General features: G+C 39.6%; 1 protein-coding gene and 2 long non-coding RNA genes across 7 annotated transcripts in view; 2 read left to right on the plus strand and 1 right to left on the minus strand.

Annotated features, from left to right (window-relative positions):
* Positions 1 to 8,120, plus strand: part of LOC119728692 (zinc finger protein 271-like) — a 149,734-nt gene extending 141,614 nt beyond the window's left edge. For 3 of the 4 annotated variants that reach the window (XM_038201024.1, XM_038201017.1, XM_038201025.1), the window contains 2 exons: positions 5,067 to 5,232; positions 7,199 to 8,120. The gene's annotated coding sequence lies outside the window, so the exon portion shown is untranslated. Of the gene's footprint in view, positions 1 to 2,920; positions 2,963 to 5,066; positions 5,233 to 7,198 lie in introns of those variants that run through there. The other variant, XM_038201018.1, reaches the window with a different exon arrangement.
* A 7,357-nt stretch (positions 8,121 to 15,477) lies between these two features.
* Positions 15,478 to 26,247, minus strand: LOC119728696. Its single transcript, XR_005271124.1, has 2 exons — positions 26,163 to 26,247; positions 15,478 to 18,514 (listed from the first exon to the last, which is right to left on the minus strand). It is a non-coding gene; the product is annotated as an uncharacterized LOC119728696 (long non-coding RNA).
* LOC119728697 lies at positions 21,152 to 25,566 on the plus strand. Of its 2 annotated transcripts, none has more exons than XR_005271126.1 (3): positions 21,152 to 21,224; positions 24,595 to 24,720; positions 25,490 to 25,566. It is a non-coding gene; the product is annotated as an uncharacterized LOC119728697 (long non-coding RNA). The 2 variants fall into 2 exon arrangements; XR_005271125.1 differs by lacking the exon at positions 21,152 to 21,224 and adding an exon at positions 21,338 to 21,485.
* Positions 26,248 to 26,657: the final 410 nt, after the last annotated feature.

Consider the following 26,657-nt stretch of genomic DNA (forward strand, 5'->3'; position numbering starts at 1 on the left):
TATCACAACTTTAAAGACAATTGGCTCAACAGCTCGACGACTCCAAACATGGCGTACTCGGGCATAGAAAAAGAAAATGTGTCTAAACTAAGAACGGGGGATGGGGATGCTGACGCGGGTGCCAACAACGGTAAAGATGAAGCTTTCGCGGATGCCTATGGTAACAGATATTGTATTCCCCTGGACATTGACATACTGACTTCACATCACCCTTTTTACTCCAGCGGTTTAAACTAACCTCTGACGTACGAGATAAAGTTTAACGATCACGAAAAAGTCGTCAACAGTACAGATACGTCGGCGATGTATTTTATCTCAGATTTGACTCTCGAATACGAAGTGGTGACCAAGAGAGACCTAGCTATCACCGTCAGAAATAAACACCGGGGTTTAACGCAATACCTGTTTAAAATCCACTCGCTGGAAGTAAGATCCGTCAACAAATCGGACACGCTTTGGAATGTCAGTGTCAATCAACCAATCAGGAGTCTCAAGGGTATTTTGTTTTTGTTTAAAGATCCCGCGGTCAAAAATCCACAGCGATTTGACAATCCAAAAATTAACCAAAACATCGGTGACCTTAGAAGGTAAACCAAATCAACTCTACAGTCAAGGCATGTTTCAGTAACAACACTGGAATGAAATTAGCAAGTTCTTTGGAGACAGCGATACCGAAAGCGGGCGCGGAGTAGCTAAAGACTTAAATTTGACGGGTTGTGACCTCGGAGACTACCTAAAAGACAAGTACGGTCTTTGGCTCGATTTTAGAAGTAACGACGACAATTCCGCTCACGGATCCGGTAGCCCTACTGTTTTTAAAAATAAAACGTACATCGAAAGTAAGTGGGTTCACGCAGATCCCGAGGTATACCTCTGCGATCCAGAATTGTACAAGATGACGCTCAACGAAGCGATCGATATTTACAGGAAAGAACTCGAAGGTGTTGCTACGCTGTTTACCGTTACTCTTCGGATCAACAGATTAAATATCGTAAAAAGACGTGTGCGCTAAGCAAGATGGCGTTTAGCGGAAGACACGTCAATCACAGCTGTTGGTTACTGACCCAAAAGTACAACAGCGTTTTAAAAGAGACACGTCAATCACAGCTGTTGGTTACTGACCCAAAAGTACAACAGCGTTTTAAAAGATTTTAGAGAAAATACGGCTTTGTTAGCGTTATTTTAGTGCGAAGATAAAACATCGTTTGATCAAGCGTTAGATGAAAATGACGTCGTACCGATTGAAAAACGCGATTATATAAAGCGACGCTTGTGAGACGTCAGGTACAGTAAGTTAGTCTTTTACACGGAACCTCCAGTAAGTTACAAGCTACTGGAGTTAGGTGTTTAAAAAAATTGAGGCAAAAAATGCTCTAATAACGTTAAATCGTTATAAGATCTTTTTGCTTTGAGATTAAAACTTTTGTTTATTGCTTGTTTTATTTTCTTTTATCGTTACAAGTTTTGCAGGCTAACACGCAATTACTTTTAACGTGCCCGATCGAGTTATTTAAACGCTCAATCGTTGCCATATCACCACCATAACGATCGTATTGTAAAACGACTCGGCAATCATCGTAATAACAATGTTTGTAGTCTTCAGTAAGACTTCTTAAAAAGTTAGTATCGATTAAGAGGTCTGGATTAAATAAATTTTGATTTTTATCGTAGCGGCGGCAACTCCTGATCCATCTCGAAATAGTAAAGTCTACAGCCTTACCATCATCACTCTTAATTTCTCGACATTGCCCTTGGATGCGATTGTGCCAACATACACTAGAACCGCCGCAATCTTTACATCTGATATGTTGACGACCGTGTGTACAGATACTAGAACCACCGCAATCTTTACTTCTACACTCAGCGCAGATTTTGTATTTTTCACCGTTTGGTTTGATGCTTAGATGTCACTTTTACAAAACTTACAAACGTTTTGATTGCGAATAATATTTTTGTTTTATTTTAATCCCTACACGCGATACAAGTCTTATAACTTTCACCATTTGATTTCATACCAAGTTGATCAAGCTTGCATGTTTTATGACATTGAACACAAACGTTTAATATTTTCATTGTTTCTATTTATTATATGATAATTTAAAAAAACACATTTTTTTTAGCACCTTAGGTTTTTAAACAAACATAACCTAGCTCATCAACAAATATGACCTAGCTCGTCAACAAATATGACCTAGCTCGTTAACAAAATACATTTTGCTGTAAGAAAATGATAGCAATATTCGAGTATTTACAATTTCTGGCTATTATAATTATCTTGATTACTTTATCGTTTTACGCCTACGAGTATCTCCGCATCTACAACTTTGTTGCTTCAGCGACACTAAAATTAAACTCCTTTCTAATTAGATGGAGGACCTAAAACTTGCATTAACGAACGAACAAGAACATAAAGATCGTGTTTGCGGTGTCGTAGCAGCCGGAAACTCTAGAAAATACTTGGGAAAGGAATATACCGTTAAACATATCGAAGCTCTTGACAGTAAAGAAATCGAGAAGCTGTATCATCTGTACGAAACTAAATTTGGAGTTGAAATTGTTCTAACTGTTGGTAAATATACTTTACGTTTATTTTCGAGAGTGTTATCCATTGTTACACCCGTACAAGTTTTAGCTCTAAATAACATGATTTGGCGTAGACGAGACGAAATTTAATACTCCTGGTCAAAAAGTATGCTCATTGTTTGAATGTGTTTGGACTAAATTTGAAATTGTTTGACAAAAGACGAAATTAAACAGAAAGTGTACTAAATCGATGTTGCTGGACGAATTGAATATAAGAATCGGTGAATTCGAACGAAAAATGTTTTTATAAAGCACACGCGTATCCACCATTATTGGTGCTCAAGCTGCTACATCGTTATTACCCTGCTTATTACACTAACCATCTCTGCCTTCACAGGTACCCATTTACTCCTGGGTGGAGAAGAAACAATGAGTGACAAAGTGTCGTGCCTAAGGGCACACACACCACAAACCCACTAGGTGAGCCATTGGGTTGAAACTTGGTATGTACCTAAATCGGGATGTGTTATATTCATTGTATATGAAAATTTAAGGGAAGTCATCGTGTGTCATGTGATGTCACGTTGAAGATGTATAATTTGAAGCCCTATGAAAATGGCATCATGTATTATTGTATGACACCACCCTCAATTGTACACATCCCAATATCTAATGCAATGGATGAAACTTGTACTTGTAACTGTACGTGCCAGATATCACCAAAATCAATTGCAGAGACAGCCCTGTGTTAGTTCACTAACATTAGTCTAGTTACGTATCAAATTTTCCATCCCATATTTTGTCGTTATTTTTGTCTCTTCTGGACTTTATTCAGGAAAGAGATTTGGCAATCACTATGTATGTATGTATGTTGGTGTATGTAGTATGTGTGTGGTATTTTGGTTTCGTAAAATTTGTGGCATTTGAAAGGTTGAAGTCCAGTTGGAACCAAACTTGGGTCATAGATGCAACGTGGCAACTTTCACATTATAATGATGTCTAAGGTCACACACACTCGCGGTTCAAGAACCGCCTAGTTTGAGTCAGGCCTTTGCTACCTCAACTCAGGATGCGCCCAAGCATGAAAAAACAGCAAACCTATCAAAGCTTGTAAATTTCACCAGTTCATCAACTGATTTGAGACGGATGCAATGCGTGGCTATGGTGGTCCCGAAAGAACATCTGTTATTTTGGTAGCAATACGCTCCACGGTGCTCCCTACATTTAAATCTTGCGCAATTGTTGTTTCTATTGGAAAGCAAATGATTCTAAGTATCTTGATTTTTTTCAGTGGTTTTATTTCAATTCTCAAGAATGAACTGTCCATGCTCTTCAATCAATCAGATTTTTGGGGGTTTTCTTAAGACATTTCAATTTGTATGTGTTATTATTTTACTTATTTCTTTATGGGCACCTGCAACGTTCTCTCAAAAAAAGCTGTATTTTACACACAAAATGAATCTGCGTAGCAGTAGATTGGTTCCTAGTCCAGTGGTAATGGGGCACAAAATCAGTGTACCCTGTGAGAAATAACTTGGGCTGCAAATAATAACGATTTTTTTTTTCATTCAGTGTCTCATTCAAAACTGGATTACTTTTTCAAATCAAGGGAAGTCTAACTTCACTCACTTGCATTTGCATATTCCCCTTACCGGCAGGTTCCATTCGCTTAGAGTTTATACAACAGCGCCCTCTATAATGCTACCCACATTGCCCTGCGCCACGAGCGCCATGTTGGCTTCCTCTTTTCTCTTAGCGGCGGGACAGATAAGACATGTTTTACAGTACCTCCGATAATTGAGTACTTCGTCTATCTGTATTCCTATTTTCGTCAAGAGTTGTAATAATAAAAGATAAGTAAGACAAAGAACACCTTGTTGTGTTTTGTGTAACAATTCTTCGTGAAGTGAAAGTTAATAAATAAGGAAGAGAAAGTCGCTTCGAAAGGGCGTTGCCCCGAATTCGTCTTCTGTGCGAGGCTCGGCAGACAATGACGTCTCGCCGTCCCACCAGAGCACGTTAAAGATTTGCCTACCCCGACTGATGCTGATCAGCAGTGGGAACTGAACATAAAAAGGGAACACGGGGCGGCAAGGGTGGTAAGACCAAAGGCAAATCCCAAGCCGCTACCGTCGTTCGTCCCCAGACTGAAGGAGTGACGCACAATAAACGGGGAAACGGTCTGTTGTATAAACTCTTAGCGAATGGAACCTGCCGGTAAGGGGAATATGCAAATGTAGTGGCTCTACAGGTAAGTATCGCTCATAGACTCCCACCACACTTCTGTGGGGGAAAATATCAATTAAATATTCAAATAGCCCAGACATAATTGAATTCATTAATAAAAAACATACAGTTGTCCTTGACAATCTATGAATGACCCTCTTTGGACAGAAATCACCTAGCTTGTAGGGATTAGGGCAGCGGTGTTGCATGAATGCATAAATTCTGTCCATACTTACATGGTATGGTAATAGCTCTATTGATTAATATTAATTCAATAGATGTACTTAACCATTTGGTACTTGTTTTGGTTTCCCCAGTTCAAATTTCTCCCAGTTGCACTATTGCCAGCGTTAATGGTAGTAGCTGGTTGTCTGAGAGGAGCAGTGTATGTGAATGTGTTCTACATGATAAGGACGGATAGACGGTTTCCAGATAAAGACAGAGAGATGTCAGCAAATGTTGCCGGCATATTTTTGACAATAGGTATGTATAACATGTATTATTCATTCACAATTAAGGAAACTCAAATGTCAATCACAACTCGTTGTGGTATGTTGTTTGGGAAAGTTTAGTCTTGCCTGGAGGGGCATGTTTGATATTTGTATCGGAATGCTTGGTTTTATCCTCACATGTGTATGCACGTGCCCACAGCCCACAGATACAATGAAACTGCTGACTTTTTTTTATCATCATTAGGTCATTTAAAAAAAAGTGACCCCCCCAATAAAAATATGTATGTGGTTCCTTTTGTTAGCGTGGCCATAATTCGGCTATCAATCGTTATCTGACGTTATAGTGAAAGCCTCATGTCAGCCTGTGTGCATCATCAATTTAAATTTCTTTGGTATTAATCATTTGAGTACGTCAACATAATATAGGTTTTCCCAGCTATTTTAACACTTTTATCACACGAATTCCCTATGTCGATACTTTAATTTCGTCCGCGAACATCCCCAAGCTCAATTCTCAATTTGAATTTCAAAAAGCCACCACTAGATTTCATTTAAGGTTCAGTATAATTCAAATTGTTAGCATTCCGATTCGTCCAAAATCTTTGAAAATCGTCTCGTGAAGCAATCGGCGTTGAATTGAAAAAGCAAATTCGTTTTTTGTCATTCGTTTTAATATTCTTGTCGTTACATTTCGTCTGTGGTGACTTAAAACGTTACGATTTAAAATGTGCCCAATCTTTGGACTTGTTTGCGCATTAATTAAATTTCAATTTTTAACAAATATTTCCTTATAAATGAAAGTATAGCTGTAAGTTTTGAGTTTTCTTTGACAATTAACATTGAAATTAGAAATCGAACTTTCACAATATGCTCTTTGCTTTATAGCATATGGAAATTAAGCATCAAGATCAAACACCTTCGTAATGTTGCTCTTTGATATATGTTTATGTACAAAATAACAGAAATAAGGTATGACGTCTATCAAAGAACAACATTAAGAAGGTCTTTGAACTTAATGCTTAGTGTCCATGTCATAAGTGCATATTGTGAAATGTCAATTCCTGACTCTAATGTTAATTGTGAAACTAAAAATTCATACCTTACAGCTAACTACTTTTGTTTTTTAGGGGTACATATAAGGAAATACGCATTTTGATACGCATAATTCTTCAAATAAGTCTAAAGATTGGGCGCATTTTCTAATCGTATACGATTTAAGTCACCAGGGACGAAGTGTAATGACAACAACATGAAAACGAATGACAAAAAACGAATTTGCTTTGTTCAATTCAACGCCGATTTCTTCACGAGACGAATTTCAAAGATTTTGGACGAATCGGAATGCTAACAATTTGAATTATACTGAACCTTAAATGAAATCTAGTGGCGGCTTTTTGAAATTCAAATTGAGAATTGAGCTTGGCGATGTTCGGGGACGAAATTGAAGTATCGATATAGGGAATTCGTGTGATACAAGTGTAAAAATAACTGGGAAAACCTATATTATGATGTAAGTACTCAGACACGAACAAACATTAACAATTAAAGGCACTAATTTCCATAAAGACAATATGTGCGACACTTTTAAAAAATTTAAACATAGCAAATCGTTTTCTACGCATTTTTTTTTAACCTAGAGACGTTGATTAGAAATTGATTTCCGGCTTAACTATATACGACGATCCAGGTAGTGAGGCAAAGCATTTTGATTTGTTCAAGATTCCTCATGAACGAAGCAACGGTGCAACAATTGTCCACGGAGAACCCAAACATTCCTGGAGCTCGAAAAACGCCCTACCATTTATCACAGAGCTAGACCCAGCAAAGACATTTACCGGGCAGGACGCTGGCGAGACATGTATTGGCTAATTGTGTCAACTCATATGGGATGATTGCGCCATCAAGCCAAATAGGAATGTACATTTTTCACACGACTGTTTTTTTGTCGCCAATTATTTGAAACAAGCAATTCTGTTGTTTATTATTTCTTATTACAGGATTGTCATTGAGCTGCATCTTACAGACGATTTTATTCAACACTGTACTGTTGCCATATTGATGGAAGAACGCGTTCATCCGACGATTGTTAACACGGAGGATTTTTTTAGAGTGCAATGACTATTGTTTTGTAATTTCGTCACAATTTTCACGAAGGAATGGGCATATCAAAATTGACAATTTGAGTATTTTTTGCCTATTGTGCTTAAAAACATATTTTTTGTCAGCGTTCTGACAAGTTTCCGTAAGCAAAGGATAATTAATTCCGGAATAACATTAATGACGCCAAAAAAAGGCATCCCGATAATTGCATCTTCACGAAGAGATGCAAACACGCCTGCCCCTTAAAAATGTACAAAAGTTTTGCACGGAAAGGCGTAAAATTAGGTCAACTGAGATTTTCGTTTCTACTAGGTGACGGGCATCTTTACTAATTTATTTTGGCTAATAAACCACTGTGTCAATTAAAATTACTGGGTTTCAATTAAAGTTGACCTATCAAAGAATTATGTCAAGGTTTCGTTATTGATAAAGTTGTTGCAAAGTAGTAGTTTTTGCAGTGTTGAAAACGGAGATACTTTTACACGTAATTTTACGTCAAATGTTACATATCTGTAAAACTAAGTACAGTGATTATGTTTAGAATATTATTGAAATGTAGAAGACTCCGTATTGTTCAAAAACTGTGCAAATGCATTCTCGTTTTTTATTCAACGTTCAGCCAATTTTGCAATGTACATTTTTTGACTTCCGTGCTTGTTGGATTCGAAGTGTATATAAGTGAAACTGTTCATTAAAGCCTGAAATATCTTTGAAACTTCAAACAAACAAAAAGTGGTTTTCAGATCATAAGCGACCGTAAATGACGGCTTTAATCTAAATAAAAAGAAAAATAAATGAAATAAAAATCTTTCCCAATAATTTTTTGTTGTTTGGTAGTCCCGTTTTTTTTTCAATTGTTTGAATAATTAAAAAAAAAAGTATAAAATGAAATATCTGAAGAATTTTTGTAATACAGTTTAACGAAATTCAGCATTTTTTCAAGTTCAAGTTCATCACCAAGTCTTAACAGTGATTTTTTTTTTGGATACACATCACGAAATTCTTGACGATTCGTTTAAATTAATTCAAGTTCATCATCAAGTTTTATCGGTGTTTTTTTTAAATTTAAATTGTATGTGCATTTTTTGAATATTTTTTCATCACAAATTTTTCTCCGATTAGTTTTTTTTTCAAGTTCAAGTTCATCATCAAGTTTTATCGGTGTTTTTTTTTAATTTAAATTGTATGTGCATTTTTTAAATTTTTCTCCGATTAGTTTTTTTTTCAAGTTCAAGTTCATCATCAAGTTTTATCGGTGTTTTTTTAAATTTAAATTGTATGTGCATTTTTTGAATATTTTTTCATCACGAATTTTTCTCCGATTAGTTTTTTTTTCAAGTTCAAGTTCACCAAGTCTTAACGGTGATTTTTTTTTAAAATTTGAATATTTTTTCATCACGAATTTTTTTCCTATTTTTTTTTTTTTGAATTTCTGAAGAAAATTGGAAATTTTAGCGGATTTTTTGTGTGTAATCCCCTATAGCTGCGGTTGGTTTTAACATAGACTCCTGTTTTCGAGGTTTATGAGGCGTTAAGGTATCACATCCTAACCGTCGTTATTATAGCGCAATCTCATTGCCTGAACCTCGCACAAGAAACATCCACGCAACGATCCATTTCTGCCTCAATCGTCTCGAATTCTGTCAGATTTAGTTACATTCTTCAAGTCCAGAAAATATTCTCTAAATTTCTGAAGAAAATTCGAAATTTTAGCAGATTTTTTTGTGTTATCCCCCCATAGCTACGGTTGATTTCAGATACACTACTGTTTTCGAGGTGTATGAGGCGTAGGGTATCACATCCTAATACATTCGTTATCACAGCGCATTCTCATTACCTGCTCCTCACACAAGAAATATCCAAGCAACTTACCCATTTCTGCCTCAATCGTCTCGAATTCTGTCAGATTTAGCTACATTCTTCAAGTCCAGAAAATATTCTCTAAAATTTCTGAAGAAAATTCGAAATTTTAGCAGATTTTTTTGTGTTATCCCCCCATAGCTACGGTTGATTTCAGATACACTACTGTTTTCGAGGTGTATGAGGCGTAGGGTATCACATCCTAATACATTCGTTATCACAGCGCATTCTCATTACCTGCTCCTCACACAAGAAATATCCAAGCAACTTACCCATTTCTGCCTCAATCGTCTCGAATTCTGTCAGATTTAGCTACATTCTTCAAGTCCAGAAAATATTCTCTAAAATTTCTGAAGAAAATTCGAAATTTTAGCAGATTTTTTTGTGTTATCCCCCCATAGCTACGGTTGATTTCAGGTACACTACTGTTTTCGAGGTGTATGAGGCGTAGGGTATCACATCCTAACCATCGTTATCACAGCGCATTCTCATAACCTGCTCCTCACACAAGAAATATCCAAGCAACTTGCCCATTTCTGCCTCAATCGTCTCGAATTCTGTCAGATTTGGTTACATTCTTCAAGTTCAAGTTCAGAAAATATTCTCTAAAATTTCTGAAGAAAATTCGAAATTTTAGCAGATTTTTTTGTGTTATCCCCCCCCCCATAGCTACGGTTGATTTCAGGTACACTACTGTTTTCGAGGTGTATGAGGCGTAGGGTATCACATCCTAACCATCGTTATCACAGCGGATTCTCATAACCTGCTCCTCACACAAGAAACATCCAAGCAACTTGCCCATTTCTGCCTCAATCGTCTCGAATTCTGTCAGATTTGGTTACATTCTTCAAGTTCAAGTTCAGAAAATATTCTCTAAAATTTCTGAAGAAAATTCGAAATTTTAGCAGATTTTTTTGTGTTATCCCCTACAGCTACGGTTGATTTTACACTCAAGGAAACAAGAAACGCACCACATAAAAATTCTCATATTTTTAGGAAGTAGGACCGGTGTCATATGAAAATCGGACTCTTTTTCCCTTTAATTGTTTAAACGCTCTCACGTGATCGGTCCCCTCCTAATTATCTATGCATGAGCATGCGCAATACCACCAATGAGTCCGTATTTCATAAAACCTATATAAATGGTGCATGTTCTAGATTTTGAGCATTTTAGAGATAAACGTCAATGTGTTGAGTGATTTGGGTGAGTGCCAAAAACTGTGTTTTTATGCTAATGGCTACACGTGAGTGACTCCCAGATATGCGTTTGACCATTAATGTCCTGAACACAACCCTTGCCTATAAAAAGACACCAAAATGACACCAAAAACACTTGTATCCATGATGCCACGACTGTCACAACCTGAAAGAGACCGAGCCATTGGCATCCTCCAAACCGGAAGGAACCGACGGGCTGTTCGGGGTCCAGGCTGTTCGGAGTCCACCACTCAACGATTGTGCGTCTTGAACAGCGCTACACTACCGGCACCTCCGCAGATCGTCCCCGAGCTGGCAGGCCGCGGGTCACGACCGCTGCACTAGACCGTGCCAACCGGCTGTCCCGTCTCCGTGACAGGTTCCGGCACTCTACACGCACTACACGCACTGCTGCTGAGACCATCACCGCGCTCCCACTTGATTTGGAAAAAGGTGGATCAAGATCCGGCATTTTGGTGTGATCGTTATCTTACCGCAACGAAACCGCAAGTCGCGTTCCCACTTATGCTTGATCCACCTTTTCGTACGGAAATGTTGGGTCCGAGAGGTCACTGAGTTCGGAATTACGCGCGCTCTGTGGGAGTGCCATTGTTGCATGGTTGCATGCTAGGCCAGGATGGGTCAGTTTTCAAACAGCACTATCAGAATTCACAGACAATCCTGCGTGCATAAATTAAAAGGTGAAATCCGACAGAGCCGCTCACGTGTGACATCACGGCAGAAACCAATGCATCGATAAGGGATTCCCTGGTTCTGAAGCTTCTCATTGGTTAGAAACGGTCACATGATGCACTACGACATCATTTTCCAATTTTCTATAATCAATACTTCAGATTTGTAACCTCCGTGCGTACCGCGTTATGCACTATTCTCATCGCATACTCGTAAGCTTTTCAATGATTCTGTGCCAAAGTGAAGTCTTTTCGTGAGTGCGGACTCAGAGTCATTTATGGATGGAAAAATAAGTAATATTTCAGGAATGAAAAAGGTTTAGTAATGGACGAACACGCAACAAAAATAAGGCCTATAGTGTAGTTTTAGGATACCACGTGCGCTTTTGCATGCGCGGTGCTAGCCCGTAGTTCAGTGGTTGTTTATTGTGCATGTTGTAAACGCTGGAAATGTTCACATGAGCTACACGCCTGAAAACGTGTTTCTTCGTTCATGAGACCGCAACATTTTCGCGCCACTCGTGCACCGGGCGGATGTTAACAGGTCAAATTGCCGGATCAGATCCACCTTTTGCGTTCCCATCTGATCGTGATCCGGCAATTGCCGGATCTGATCCACCAATTGGGGGATGTGTATCCTGGTCCAGAGGTGGATCAGAAAAGGTGGATCTGATCCTGATCCACCTTATAACGGTTAGCGTTCCCACTACACACAATTGCCGGATCTGATCCACCAATTGGGGGATCTGATCCGGCAATTTGGCAAAAGGTGGATCAGATCCCCCAATTGGTGGATCAAGTGGGAACGGGGTCCATGAAGACACACCACAGGCAAGTGAGTGCAAGAACCATCATGAATCGTCTCCGGGCTGATTGGATCAGACCATATCGACCGGGCTCTGTGCTGACACGCCGACATCACACCGACGCTGGACATTGCAGAGATGGTCGCAGGTAGTCTTCAGTGACGAGAAGAGGTTCCAGTGCTTCAGGGCCGATGGCAGGGAGCGGGTGTACAGGAGACGCAGTGAGCGGTACGCTGACACTTGTGTTCGCGAAGTCAACTGCTGGGGTGGCCCAAGCGTGATGGTTTTGGCTGGCATATCGGCCAATCAACGCACTGACTTGGTTTTCAACGAAGGAAACCTCAATGCTGCCCGCTACCGCGACGAGATGCTGGACCCAATTGTTCTGCCCTTACTGGAGCGAGTTGGGGGTCGGACAACGCCCGTCCCCATGTGGCTCGTGTGTGCGCCGACTTCCTGGAGGAGAATGATGTCGAGGTGTTGCCATGGCCAGCTCTCAGTCCGGATTTAAACCCCATCGAGAATGTGTGGGACTTGCTCAGTTGTCACATCCGACAACGAGATCATCCCCCAGAGACAAAACAGCTGCTGAGGGCGGCACTGTAGGAAGAGTGGGCTGCTATTCCACAGGACCAATTGCGACATTACTGTCGATCCATGAGGCGACGAATAACAGCTGTTCTTGATGCGAATGGAGGTCATATTAATTATTGAACTGTAAATGGCTCAAACTGAAAAAAAAAAATCAGTGGTGCGTTTCTTTTTTCCTTGAGTGTAGATAGACTACTGTTTCGAGGTGTATTTTCGAGGTGATTTGGTTAGGATGTGTCCTAACCATCGTTATCACAGCGCATTCTCATAACTTGTTCCTCGCACAAGAAACATCCAAGCAACTTACCCATTTCTGTCTCAATCGTCTCGAATTCTGTCAGATTTGGTTACATTCTTCAAGTTCAAGTTCAGAAAATATTCTCTAAATTTCTGAAGAAAATTCGAAATTTTAGCGGATTTTTTGTGTGTTATCCCCTATAGGTACGGTTGGTTTTAGATAGACTACTGTTTTCGAGGTGTATGAGGCGTAGGGTATCACATCCTAACTATCGTTATCATAGCGCAATCTCATTGCCTGAACCTCGCACAAGAAACATCCAAGCAACGATCCATTTCTGCTGATACGCTTTCCGTGTTGTCGCAGCTCTGTTTCACCGTGCTTCGGATGTGAAATTCGTGCAGAAATGTAGCCAGAGCCCAGCATTTAAGCATTAATGACGCTCGTTCCACCGATTACTCGAACCCCGTAGTCCAGGTAAAACCAACTGCAGCTATAGGCGATAACATAAAAAAAAGAATCCGCTAAAATTTCGAATTTTCTTAAGAAATTTTAGACAATGATTGTTTGAACTTGAACTTGAACAATTTTAACAAATCTGAACGAATTAGAGACGATTGAGGCAGAAAAGGATGGTTGCTTCTCCTGTGCGAGGAGCAAGTTATGAGATTGTGCTATGATAACAATGGTTAGGATGTGATACCTTACGCCTCATAAACATCGAAAACAGTGTAAAACTAAGCAGTGTAAAACTAGACATGTAAAACTAATCGCAGCTATAGGAATTACAGGAAAAAAAATCCGCTGAAATTTCGAATTTTCTTCAGAAATTAGAAAAAAAAAATGTGAACTTGAACTTGAAAATTCTTAACAAATCTGACCGAATTCGAGACGATTGAGGCTGAAATGGATCGTTGCTTGAAACAGCTATAGCGATTACAAAAAAAATCCGCTGAAATTTCGAATTTTCTTCAGAAATTTAGAAAAAAAAATTTGAACTTGAACTTGAACATTCTTAACAAATCTGACCGAATTCAAGACGATTTGAGGCTGAAATGGATCGTTGCTTGAAACAGCTATAGCGATTACAAAAAAAAATCCGCTGAAATTTCGAATTTTCTTCAGAAATTTAGAAAAAAAAATTTGAACTTGAACTTGAAAATTCTTAACAAGTCTGACCGAATTCGAGACGATTGAGGCTGAAATGGATCGTTGCTTGAAACAGCTATAGCGATTACAAAAAAAAATCCGGTAAAATTTCGCATTTTCTTACGATTTTTGAGACAAAATTTTTTTTTGAACTTGAACTTAAAAAAAATTTAACATCCGGCAGAATTTCGTAAAAAAAACCTCTTCTGGAATCCAAAAGTTATAAAAGAAATAAGCTGTTAGGACCTGGTCACGAACTTGAACTTGACAAAATCTGAAAAATTCGTAATGTTTAAACAAAACTCTTCAGAATTTCACATTAAAGTTTTTAAAAACATTCACGGGTCATCGGGTCAACTTTGTGTATAAATTCGTATTTTTACGAATCGGAAAGAATATTGTTAAAAAAAATCTTCAGAAATCAAAGTTAATCAAATAAAGATACATTTGAACTTGATGGTTAATGAACTTGGAAAAAATCGACAGAATTTTGAAATTCAGGCAAAAATTATTCCAAAAAATACACGGCTTTGACATGACCGGGACAAAATTTAAACACAACCATGAGCACAGATTTAGGATTCACTGAATTTTTCTTTTAATTTAGTTAAAAGCCATTATTTATGGTCGTTTACATTTCACAAGTTCTATGTATGGTAATAGAGTAACTGAGCCAATCCCTCAGAGCGCTAGAAAAATATCACGAACAATGCACACTGGAAATGTATTCTATGTCATGTAATATAATTTTGCAACAACACATCTTTTAAGTTACGTTATTGCATGTAACATAAATTCATACAAATTAATTTCATAACTACTTCATCAGCTAAATGGTATCATACAGGAGTCATGCTCAATACATATGAATATAACACTGATCAATATGTCACAACAAAAAGTACATTTTGAATTGTTTTGAATTGAAGGTAATTATTACTTCATACGAAAATTATTAATTTTAATTCACACGTGGTACGGGTTTTGCGTTTCATGGCTTCACACGTTGTCAAAGGGAACGAAGGTAAAACAACAAGTTGGTCGTACCAAAGAAGGTAATTCAGAAATGTACTACTTTCCATTTTGATACCCTACTTGTACTTTTAATGGATGACAGAGCGGCAACGATTTTCAAACAGTGAGGTTATACAAAAGTTGAAATCATTCATGATTTTAAGGGTGCAGGCTGTTTTTACATGTCCTTTTCATACAACCTAATTGTAGGGAAATGCAACTGAAAACATCTTACAATACAGGAGGAACAGCTAGCAAGGAAGTAAATATCTACAACAATGGGCGGTATGGAAAATACATGTGCTTAAATGATACAAAATATTAATAAACTACTTGAAATGAAAGCTAAACGTACCACGAAATGAAGCTATACGTTGAGCACAAAATTAACAAGATACATTACTTGAAAGAAAATGTGTATCGCTTCGAGGGTGTGATAAAAAAAAAATCCAAATAATTACCGGTTTGTACAGGGTGAATCAAAAAGCGGAACCCAAACCCCCCCCAAAACAATCCATATTTAAGAAAAAATATGCAGAACCAAAAATAAAAATAAGATAGTTTAAGATGAAAAAAAAAAATCGTTCAAAGAATATCACCATTTAAACGCAGGTTGTAAACCTGTCTCGTAAAAAACCAAAACACCAATTTATTGCGTGTTTTGACTGTTTGGAACAAAGAAAAGACAGAATACTTGTTTCAACAACTGTAGAACACACTATCTTTTTAAAGACGGGCCTCCAAACGGATTTACTCCAAACTTTTAAACTAAGGTTTTATCGGTTTTACCTTAAGGCAATTGTGGCGACGGTTCTTGAAATCGCATTTTTTGAACGGATTGAGCAATTTCAGTATTTTATTCATCTAAAAGTAGCTTATGAAATTGGCTCTCCAGTGCTACATATTTTTTAAATATGAAATTTAAATTTTGGGGGTTTTAGTTCCGCTTTTTTTGACTCAAATTTTTAATTTTGTTATTTTTCGAAGTTCGGAGGGAACAACATTGCACTGTCCAAAAAACGCATCGCAACTGTGCACTACGTTTTAAAACGGAGGCCCCAACAGACATTCCAGAAGGATGTGCATTTGTCAGCACTGATGCTATTAAATCAGTGAAACTTGTTAAAAATTAAATTATTGAAAAGGTTTGCTTGTATTATCTTATTTTAAAATAATGCACCCTGTCTTACACGTGACCGACATACGATCCCTGTAATACATTTTGATACATGTCCAAAAACAAGGCCATTATTATTAAGAGTACAATATACATTTAATAACTATGTTATACATTGTAACATTAAATTCCAAGTTACTTTTGACATTTTACAACTACGGTTAATTCTTTGTGTACATGTACATTTCAATGGAATGTTGCTTCTACCGTTCAGGAAAAAAAACCTACATCGACAATATAACTTTAAAAAAAACCTATCAATACACCTGTCTTCCGTGCAAAAAAAGAACTAAATAATCAGATATCTATCCAAAAGAAGATGACAAAATAAGTGTTTTAAAGTCATATAGCTCTCGCTTTAAAGATAGTACCAATGACACATTTCCTGTGAAATTTTCTTTCTGAAATGCTGCTTTATCAAATCAATGATGCTCAGTCATCGGTGACTAAAGTGATGCAAATAACATATCAATTCACACCCTTCCAAGTCATAGTAGCACTTAGTGCTTATCCGACCGACTACTGAGAGATCTGATTAAAATATTCAAATTTAAGATTGTTCCGCCATGTTCCACCTTCTTTGATGTGAGACAGAAAGTCGATTGAAAAACATGTTGATTCTTCTCAGACCTGATCTGTAAGTACATCAATGCGCTAGGTAGGATTGAATCCTTGCTTCCAACATTATTGTGTTTGGAACACCTGCGATCGGCGACAATCCCCAGGTCCACATTAAGTTTTGAAGACGGCCCCACGGCCGTAATGGGAAAACGTAATTTTCGTCATCTAAAACCTGGAGTAAACTTTCTTGTCTGAAAAAAAAATAGAGGCAAAAACCAAGATTGATTTTGGTGGTTCTGCAAAATTGAGTGAAAGTGTTCCGAGGAGTGGCTTATCATTTATCAGCCCTTCCACGGTCAAGTCTGTATGGGGCGTCCGAGGGAACTGGGCAAGTCGCCCCTTGCTTGGTGCAATATTGGAAAGAGTGCCCGAGTTAGTGGAGACATGACTCGGTGGTGGGGTTCGTAATGTTGTACCCTACAAGCTTACAATGAAGTCGGCAGCGGAAATAAACTTAGCTCGTTCGTTTCGGCGTATTCTTTTTCATTTAGAGTAGCGTTCCTTGCTTGCTTTGGCGACAGGTTCCAAAGGGACTCGGATGAGGGCCGGGGCATTCCGAAATACCGAAATAATTCTGACGAAGAATATTGCAAATCATCGATAAACCGACAAAAATTAACACGCCGTCAACCCGCGGGGATTAAAGTAAGAAAATTCCCCTTCCAACGTCGTCTGTATTCGTAACAGACAGCAAATTGTTGGGCTTAAGGTACACTTCAGCTTTGTTCAGAGGCATCGGAGTCTGTGATGATAACGTCCCGTTGGCCCTTGAGGCCAAGAGGGGCTTGAACACCCTAACTCGCCGCCCAAGCTCGTTGATGCCAACGTCCGACTCGACTTAGGGGTGGATCCTGCTTTTTCGTCGGAGAATTTCCCCGTCATGTTCGCAATCTGGATAAAGTCCTTTGGGAAGAAGCTGGGCCTCACTGATTAGAGGCATCGGAGGGTAAGTATGTAGCTTAACGTAACGTTTGAGGAATTACATGTGAGTACACCGCAGAGCATGCATAGTGGGTTAGACTGTGTGTGAGAACTCCACGCGAATCTCCAGATAAATATGCATTGGTAGTTGTTCTACGGGCAAGTAGAGTGCAAGTAACTGAGTTATTGCGTCATGACGGTTAAAAAAAGTCACGGCAAAAAGCATCTCCAGCGGATACGCACACGCGTTGCACCGTTTGCTCAGAGCAAAATGAAACGCTCGTTTGCTGATCGTGAGTTTCGGATTTGGGTATATCGGCTTCGGTAACCTGTATATATTGCAAACGCAGTTATGTAAACAGCTGTACAAAATTCGAGTTTTCTATAGGTTTGTGCACAAACACTGAGGCGCCCAGAGCAGGCATCACTTTGTACATGTGTCAGCGCTCTAGTATTTAATATAGCTCTATGAGTGCAAGTAGACTTGGTAGGGTCGAAAACTCACCGTGCCTTTACATGTAATTGCACTTATCACCAAATGTTACAATAACTTTATGAACACGCATAAAGTTCATTATTCAACCCCGAAAAAAGAGAGCTTTTGGAGGTTCGGGAAGACATTTTAACTGACATACAAGTATACTTTTTCTACAAACACCCTTTTAATTTACATTACATTGTCATGATTGAATAACCCTAGTAACAATCAACAAAGAAACAAACAGAATGTGATACGAAACCACAACACTGCTCAGGGAGAGTGAAGAAATTGGCGTCGACGTCCTGCCATCCTTGCTTCCAATTCCTTTCTTCCAATTCCTTTCGTGTATGACTGTCTGCACTTCTAGCTGCGGCGATGTAGGAAAACACACACAACATGGCATATCCAATGTCATGTGCCATATTAGACTGAAACTTATGACGAACTGTTTCCTTGAGTTTCGGGTCTGTGAAACAAAATTGTTGGCACACGTTCTTGATTATCGTACATGCTGTACGTGTACTGCAAACCATTGTGAACTACACTCAACCAAAGAAGAAAAAAAAAATTCTTAATACTGTTCGTCTCACTCAAAAACTACTGGGCACATCTTGCGACTAACGACTGATCAGTACAGCAATTCCATAGCAATGCAGCCATACCCCTTGTTAGACCCAAAAACTAATGTGTACAAAACTATGCAATTTATGACAAATGGTACTGAAAAAAAGTTACACTTTTTTGTATACGTGCAGGGTGAGTGTTGAACCCCAGCTTTTGCACGTATTAGAAAGTGCAACTGTTTTCGGTATCATTTGTCATGAATTGCCACTGTTTTGGCTCAAATAAAGGGTATTGGCTAGATTGCTAAGGACATTCTGTACCGAAAAGTCGCTATTTGAGCGAGAGGTGCTCAGAACTTTTTGAGTGAATCAAAAAGTAATGGAAGGTTGAGTGCAGTTCTTTATTACACTAAAAAAAAAAGTCTAGCAGGAAGATAGGGTTCCCATGCACCCCTGGATACATTTTTCCAACCTACGATTTTGTGATCCTTAAGGAGTATAGTAAATGAATTTTGATGTTAGCAAGATCAAATCTCATCCCATTGGGTTTTATTTGGCGGCCATCTTGGGCTTCGACGAAAATCTGTTATTTTGAACTAGGCATTATACGAAGCCCAATTAAGGTGTAGGCTTAATCTTGTAGCTGGAAATGCCGAGTGCGGATGTGAATAATCATGCCAGTATGGTGCGGCCATCCCTTCCCTTTCACTCACTGACTTTGCACCAGAAAACTGTTGAGGAGACGGAGGATGAAAAGTGGAAGAGCATCAAGGGGATATGACGTGTTTTTTTTTTTTTTAATTTTTAAGATGACGCCTAAGACGTTCAGTATGGCGATGAAATGTCATTGATGACCACTTCTCTAAGCTTGTCATGTCGCTCAACAAGACAAGTCTAATACTCATCATAATCAATCTACTGATGCTCTTCCACTATTCCTTTCCACTGGAATAGTACTACTTCTGTGGCATCACTTACGTCATGGCAGACGATGGTTGTAGCACAACCAAAGAAGTATTAGCTATCACGCACATTCTAGTATGAATTGTAAAGACCCAACTCTTCAGTGGCAGTCTCTATCACAGCGAGTGCAGGTCAAGGATGAGGGCGCCTGAGATGAACATACCCGCCTTTTGTGTGGCTCACTTTGTCAGTCAGGAAGATTTCCAGCATCGTCGGCCAACCTCGACACCTTCCTGCACGCGGCCTATTCCAATCTTGCAGATGTCCTTAAAGCGGAAACAGCGTCGCCCTACAGGTCTTGAACCTTCAGCAAATTCTCCATAGAGGAGATCATTTTAGGCGCCGACTATCCTCTTGACATAGCCCAAGCTATTAAAGACGTCTCATGCCTAGGTTAGCAAACGTGCATGCTCTAAAACCTCCGTGTTGGTCACTCAATCCTGCCAGCTTATGCAGAGGATGCGTCTGAGGCATCGGAAGTGGAAGCTGTTTAGTCTCTTCTCCCTGACCGGCATAGGGTGCACAGTCACGTGATGCTTGGCTATTCTGCTGTTGAGCTCTGTGTCAAGAGACAGTGTGCTGGAGATGGCTGAAACGAGGTAGGTCAAGGTATCCACCCCCTAAAGAACGTGTCCGTTGGTGGCGATGGCAGTCTACAATGTTCTGGGTCATGACATTGGTCTTTAATCATGTTGATGGTCGGCCCAAAATTGATTGCAGGCGCGGGACAATCGATGAGCCACTGGAGTGGGGCTTTAATGTGGGACGCCAACAATGCATCATCGACTTGGGTATGCAGGTCTACACCCTTAACTGGTGCAGCCTCCAAAAACGTAGGTACTAGGAACATTATAAGAAGAGCATACCAAAGAGAGTGGGAGCCAACACGTACGCAGCCCTATTTTACTTTACTTCTCAATGGGAAGGTATCTGATGTTACACCGTTGAAGTTCACGCCCTCGTGGAAGGATGGTATCATGCCCATCGCTAGGGTGGCAGCCGATCCCTGCAGCAGTTTGAAGAGCCCACTTCTGCTGACAAGTTCCTAAACCTTTTGTCAGGTCTATGCAAGCAGTATAGAGTGGCATTTGCTGCTCCTGAAACTTCTCCTGCAGCTGGCAAAGTGAGAATATATCCACAGTGGGTCTGCCCGCTCTAATGCCACACTGCTACTCCTGGTAGACACGTGACGTGAGGCTCTGTAGACGGGTCAGGACAATATTAGTTATCTTGCGAGCGCTCGTGGAACACGGAATAATGTAGTGCGTCTGTGTCCCACATACCACGAAGGCCGAGTGGTATGTGGGACACAGACGCACTACATTTTCCGTGTTCCACGAGCGCGAGCGCGATAACGAATTTATCTTCAAGCAAACTTGACGCACAGTAAAGTTGGAACACGCATGCTGTGTAAGTACCTACGCGCAACTTTTGAATTCCCAGTGAATTGTGCAGCAGTAATCGCGTCACGTAGGCTTAGAATGGCGAAATACGCGGAGTGCGGTATGGACCGTGGCCGTGCGGTATGGTTATATGTAGCACGGCTTGTTGCCATGGATCGACCAATCAGGATCGAGGATTCAAGTTTGCTTGAAGATAATGCGTGAGAAGACCTTACCGACTAAGCTGAGCTAAGAGATTCTGCGATAGGTATTACAATCGCAGCTGTTGCCCTTCTTTCTGTGCAAAGTGACGTTGTTTGCATCACGCATATCCCTGTGGAACGTTGCCCTTTTCCCAGCAGAGGCAGAGGAGTTATGAAGGCGACGCAGCAGCACTGGTTATTAGGACTTCAGGGAAGGATACCGTCAGGGTAGGATACCGTCAACAAGCAAGGCAGCCTGTGGCTTTTCTGAACTCTTCCAGTTGTGATGGCAGTGTGGATGTCTAAGCCTCTCCCATGACTGGCAGGTCTTTGATGGCTTCTCTTGGCTTTTTGTCACTGATTCTATTTCTTCCAAGTTTGACTCGGCGTCCTTACGTCCTTCTCTTCCTGCTTGCAGAAGTGGGCGAGGTTTAGACCATCGACCAGGTGGGACCACTCAGATTCCCGTTAAGTGTCATCACCGCCTGTAGGCTCTGCCAGAGCCACATCAAGACTGTCGACAAAGTGCCGAGTCCTCTCTGGGTTGTTGTAACAGAAGGTGTGGATACAGTCTTGCTGTGGTGGAGCTTTTTTGGTACGAGCTTCGCTTTGCCGGCTACGAGGCAGTCTGAGTGGCTCCATTCCTGATTTTCAATCGATTCCCGACACCCAAATTACTCCGGAAAACGTGTTAATTTGTCATTAAATTTTGTTATTCTTAGATCCCTGTTACAAAACTCATGTCAATAATCGATTTTCGTCAAAATCCAAGATGGCCGCCAAATGAACCCCATGAAACAATATTTGATCTGTGGAACATAAAAAATCTATTTCAGGATACCTTTTGGATTATAAAAAAGTAGGTTTAGAAAATATATCCAGGGGAACCCTACAGTCCTCCCCAACTAATATGCAATAACAGTTGGCCAACATAAATGCTTGCAGACAAATGAGACAACAATGTACACAATAGGAAAAAAAATGATGTCACAGGCAAAAAAGGGATGGGTTTTGTTTTCTTTGTTCTGTTTTGGATTTTGGATGGGGGGGGGGTTTAAGTCCTGCCCTAATTTGATACAGAATTTGATACGGAATAGGCAAAAGGAACAGTTTTTCCACTTTCGAATCTCAATTAATTACTTAAACACGTACACACAAGTGTGCATTTGCCTACAACCGGGGACCCTCTATTGTTCAACGTCCGCTATTGAATGCAGAAACAAACTCACACACATTTTGTGATTATTCACGAGAGCTCCATAATGTGGAACGCACTGCATTGCACGCCCAGGTTTGAACCCCTAAGCTGTGATATGTTTAATGTATTTTCATCTGAATGTGCATTCGAATCTGACCAGCAGATTTTGCAGTGCGTCCTGCCTAATTTGATACATGGCAGCTTCAAGACTGATATTATTTACTTTACTTGCAAAGCATTTTGAATCCGTTACGCTTGTCGGCTAATTGCAAGCACTCTTAATATTTACAGTAATAAAGGACACCACGACGATCCTTCTCAAGTTATTGTAGGAAACTCTTTCTGTCTATTTTTTTTAGGGTTATCATATTGACCTTTGACCTTACGAGGTCCAAAATCATAATATTTCTGAGACACCACTACAGACCTATACACCAAGTAATAAGTTGATATTTCAAGTCCTTCCTAAGTTACGGTGGAAAAACTGATTGTTTGCACGCATATACATGGAAGGACAAGGCAAAGGCAGTATTGGCAATTTGGTGTAAATATTACCCCTTGTATCCATCTCCATGATAATGTCCCGCACTGCCAAAATGCAAATGAACTGTTATATATCGTACATATATCCACCACCCTGCGTCCATTCGTCCGTGATTTTGTTGACTGTGGTCACCTTTCTCAGATTTATGCTTAACCTGGAATCTTATCTTGATTTTGGATAATTCCAGAGCTCTTAATATTAAAAATTAATTTATACATGTGGTGCTTTTCATCAAGCCAATAGTCATGCACAGAGAAGATGGGGACTGTCACCAAATCCTGACAGAACAGTTTTAATCCCCACAGAGTAAAACCTATTTCATTCTAGGCTTTTAATTAATGCTTTACCATTGTATGTTCCAGTCTCACTTAAGCCCCCATGATATTTTTTTTATAAAAGGGTTTGACTCTCATATGAAAATATTTTATTCTTGTACTAACCATGGTCACAAAGCACCAGCAATCAACAGTATTCAAGTTTTGGCATAGTCTTCCTTCATTTGCAAATCCGAGTAGGTTGCAATTTTGTATTTTTGAGCAACTGAGTAGAATGTTCCTGCTCAAAGCACCTGCTCTCCATGGCTTACATGAACTGCTCTTCACAATCAAGTCACTTCAAAGACATGCTGGCCCTGTGTTACAAGACACAAGCTGAAGATTCGTTCACAGTCAGCATTTTTGTGGATCAAAACAAGAACAGCTTTTTCGCCAAGTAGAGGAAACTCGAGATTCTGATTTCCATCCTTGAGCTGCCCTTTAGATGTTTACTGCTCTGACCACCCTTGTAAAGCTGGTAAATTTCATTGGAAAATTCATCAACTTGGTACTGCAGAAATCATCCTGTATTTTCCAGTTTAACAGAAGTGTTCATATTAAGACAGGTACATTTCTTGGTAAAGTTGAAGTTCTCTCTCTTAGATATATCAACTAATTTGGGCATTGATCAAAATTTGGTCTGACCATTTAGGGAAATTTAGCAACCATGTACTCAGCAGCTTCGCAAAAGAGGAATTCCTTGAACCTTTCCTTGCCAAATGTTTCTAATGTTTCACTGCCAATATCTGCATTACATCCAAGAGGGTGTGGTATGGACTTGTACTGGTTTCTATTCTCTTGTCTCTACTGCTACTAATAGACTGTCCACAATGATCACAGGAACTGTTAGCCATCTTTATAGCTGATGGTGGGGGTTATTGGTATTGGACTCTTTTTCTCTTGTCATTTTTTTGGTATTGGACTCTTTTTCTCTTGTCAGCACTACTTGTACATGGACTGCCCACCATGATCGGTGGTGTCAACCTCAAAACATGTTGATCTTGAAAGTTCTTCAGGGTGTTTTCTTTTACTACATTCATCCTAGTAAAAATAAATGTCTACAATTTAGTACTCCCATGAACTCTTATTTTATTGTTTCACTTTCAGATTCAAATGTTCAGCTCAACAACTCCAAGGCATTTGCAAAGCAACAAGAGTGAAACCTGGTGTCCGGAGTTATGCATCTTGTAGTTCAAAATTACTTACGGCGCCTTGATCAGAAATTTCAAAAGACCATATCGAATGGCAGCTCAAGCCCTCAAGTGTTCAAACAAATAACGCAGCGGATGATTAAACCAACCAACAATCAATCCAGTAACAGCCACTAATCAATGTAGTTTAGCAGCCAGACAATCAGCATTTACAATCTTTTTCTACAGCCACCTTCAGCAGATACCATGCCACCAAGGAAGTTAGTTGATGTACTTGGCCATATCAACGAGGAGTGGATCTTCAGCTTCCGTCTAGCCAATCACCAGCTTACTTTTGGGAACACTGAAACACAGGTGCAGGGCTCCATTTTACTTTCTTTTTACTCTATCCGTATGTTCTCTCATGTTGAGCACGGATGAGGCAAATAAAGTGCAGTAGCACGAGCAGTCTGCTGAGCTTTCATATCGACAGACCATCAGTCCAATTGTCCGGTGCTCGTATCATAATGTAGTCAGGATAAAGGTTTAAGACAGATGTAGATAGATACAACCTTGCCTCACACCCTGACTGATGTCCACCGTAAAGATAATCTGATTAGCTGGATTTAATGACAAGGGATTTCCATTTCTTTCAGGGCAAGTCCACAAAGTAATTGAGCTGCACAAAGTTAAAAGCTTTGCTGTGGTCAATGAAACACAACCAAAGGTTCCTTCTATATTCATGGCATTACTCCATGATGTGACAAAAACTTGCAATGTGTTCCATGGCCTCTTCGGAAATCCAGCTTGTTCCGTAGGAAAATGTGATCTCAGCCTGTCACTGATGATGTGCATTTACATCTTACTTACATGGGGCATTAAGGCAATGGTCCTGCTGGTCTTACATTTGGTTATATTTCCTTTGTTTGGCAAAGAGCTGAAACCGCTTTTTTTCCAGTCCTTTGGCAATGGTTAAAAGTGCCGAATTGTTACACAATTTTTGCAGCATCTTCGTCTAATTTCTTCAGCAACTCCATAGGGATGTCAATCAAAGCCAGAACCTCTTTAAGGCACAGAAACAGCAAGAAACAGAAGTGGTTTTATCTTAAATTCAAACCTTATCTCCCAATTGTGACGTCTACAGTTGTGCACTGGCTGATGTATGTGATGACTTGCCCTGGCACAGTCACAGATGTTTCATTGCACAACTCCACACAGGTGACATCATGACGTCAGCAGCAGCACCAGTCATTCTGCAGTACCAGCCAAATGGGCTTTGGAGGATACGTTTAAAAGAGAGGTCTCTGCAAGGCACCCAACTTCAAATTCAGCAAAGTTTGGCACAAGCTGGCAAGCCTTTAAGTATACACTAAATAAGCCTGATAATACAAAATTATGTAAAGAACTTACCTAAATATATTTCGATTTCTACTATATTACTGGAGGAACGAATCATGCTGCTCTCCCTATGTGAACTCGGGAGCTGACCCACTGAAATGGTTCCTCCGCAATAAAACACAGTTTAGTGGACATTCATTTGCATTTTAACGATGGTGGACAATACCATTTTCTTGGAAGGGCAGTGCAAGCTGTTTCACAGGGGCATATATAAAAAAAAACAGCACAATACTAATCCATTATCACAACAATCCACAAAGACAAAATAGTGGAAGCCAAAGTAGCAGCTGTGCTATGCTTCAATTTCCAGTTTATTTTTGTTTTTAATTCAGAAGTGCTTTCTAAAAGATTGCACAAACCACATGTGTGAATATGGATAAAGAACCAAAATGAGATAAGTAATCAGCTCCAGTACTTACCATACTCCGCAAGCATAAAAATATCCTTCTTGGTTTTGTACTCTTTGATATCTTTCAGCTCTATGAACCACTGGAAAGAAGAAGAAAAAAACAAAACAAAGGGAGAAGAACAACCTTGATGAGACATTTTGCTAACGCAGTATACAAACTTTCACGGAAATGGTAACCCCTCTAAATTTATTATTGACATGTTTAAGGCTACAAATATGAAGTTAAAACCAACCCTTTAAAGTTACCGAGGCAAGATTTAACTTTCCAAAAATCTCAAACACGCTCTATTTTAGACGCAAGTGGTTATTTAACCATTTCTTCTGGCTAGGCGAGTCAATTCAGGTTCTTGCACGCATGCAGAGTATAAACTTACTTCGTCCAGTTTCATTTCCCTCACTTTTCGTTATAGTTGTTTTCTCTCTTGTGTGTATTCTTTTATTTACAGACATCTTGGACCTAACTGCTTGCCTGTGACATGCAAGGACATTGGTCCAGATATCGCCC

Source organism: Patiria miniata, unplaced genomic scaffold (genome assembly GCF_015706575.1).
Source record: "Patiria miniata isolate m_02_andy unplaced genomic scaffold, ASM1570657v1 HiC_scaffold_20, whole genome shotgun sequence".
NCBI classification, from domain to species: domain Eukaryota; kingdom Metazoa; phylum Echinodermata; class Asteroidea; order Valvatida; family Asterinidae; genus Patiria; species Patiria miniata.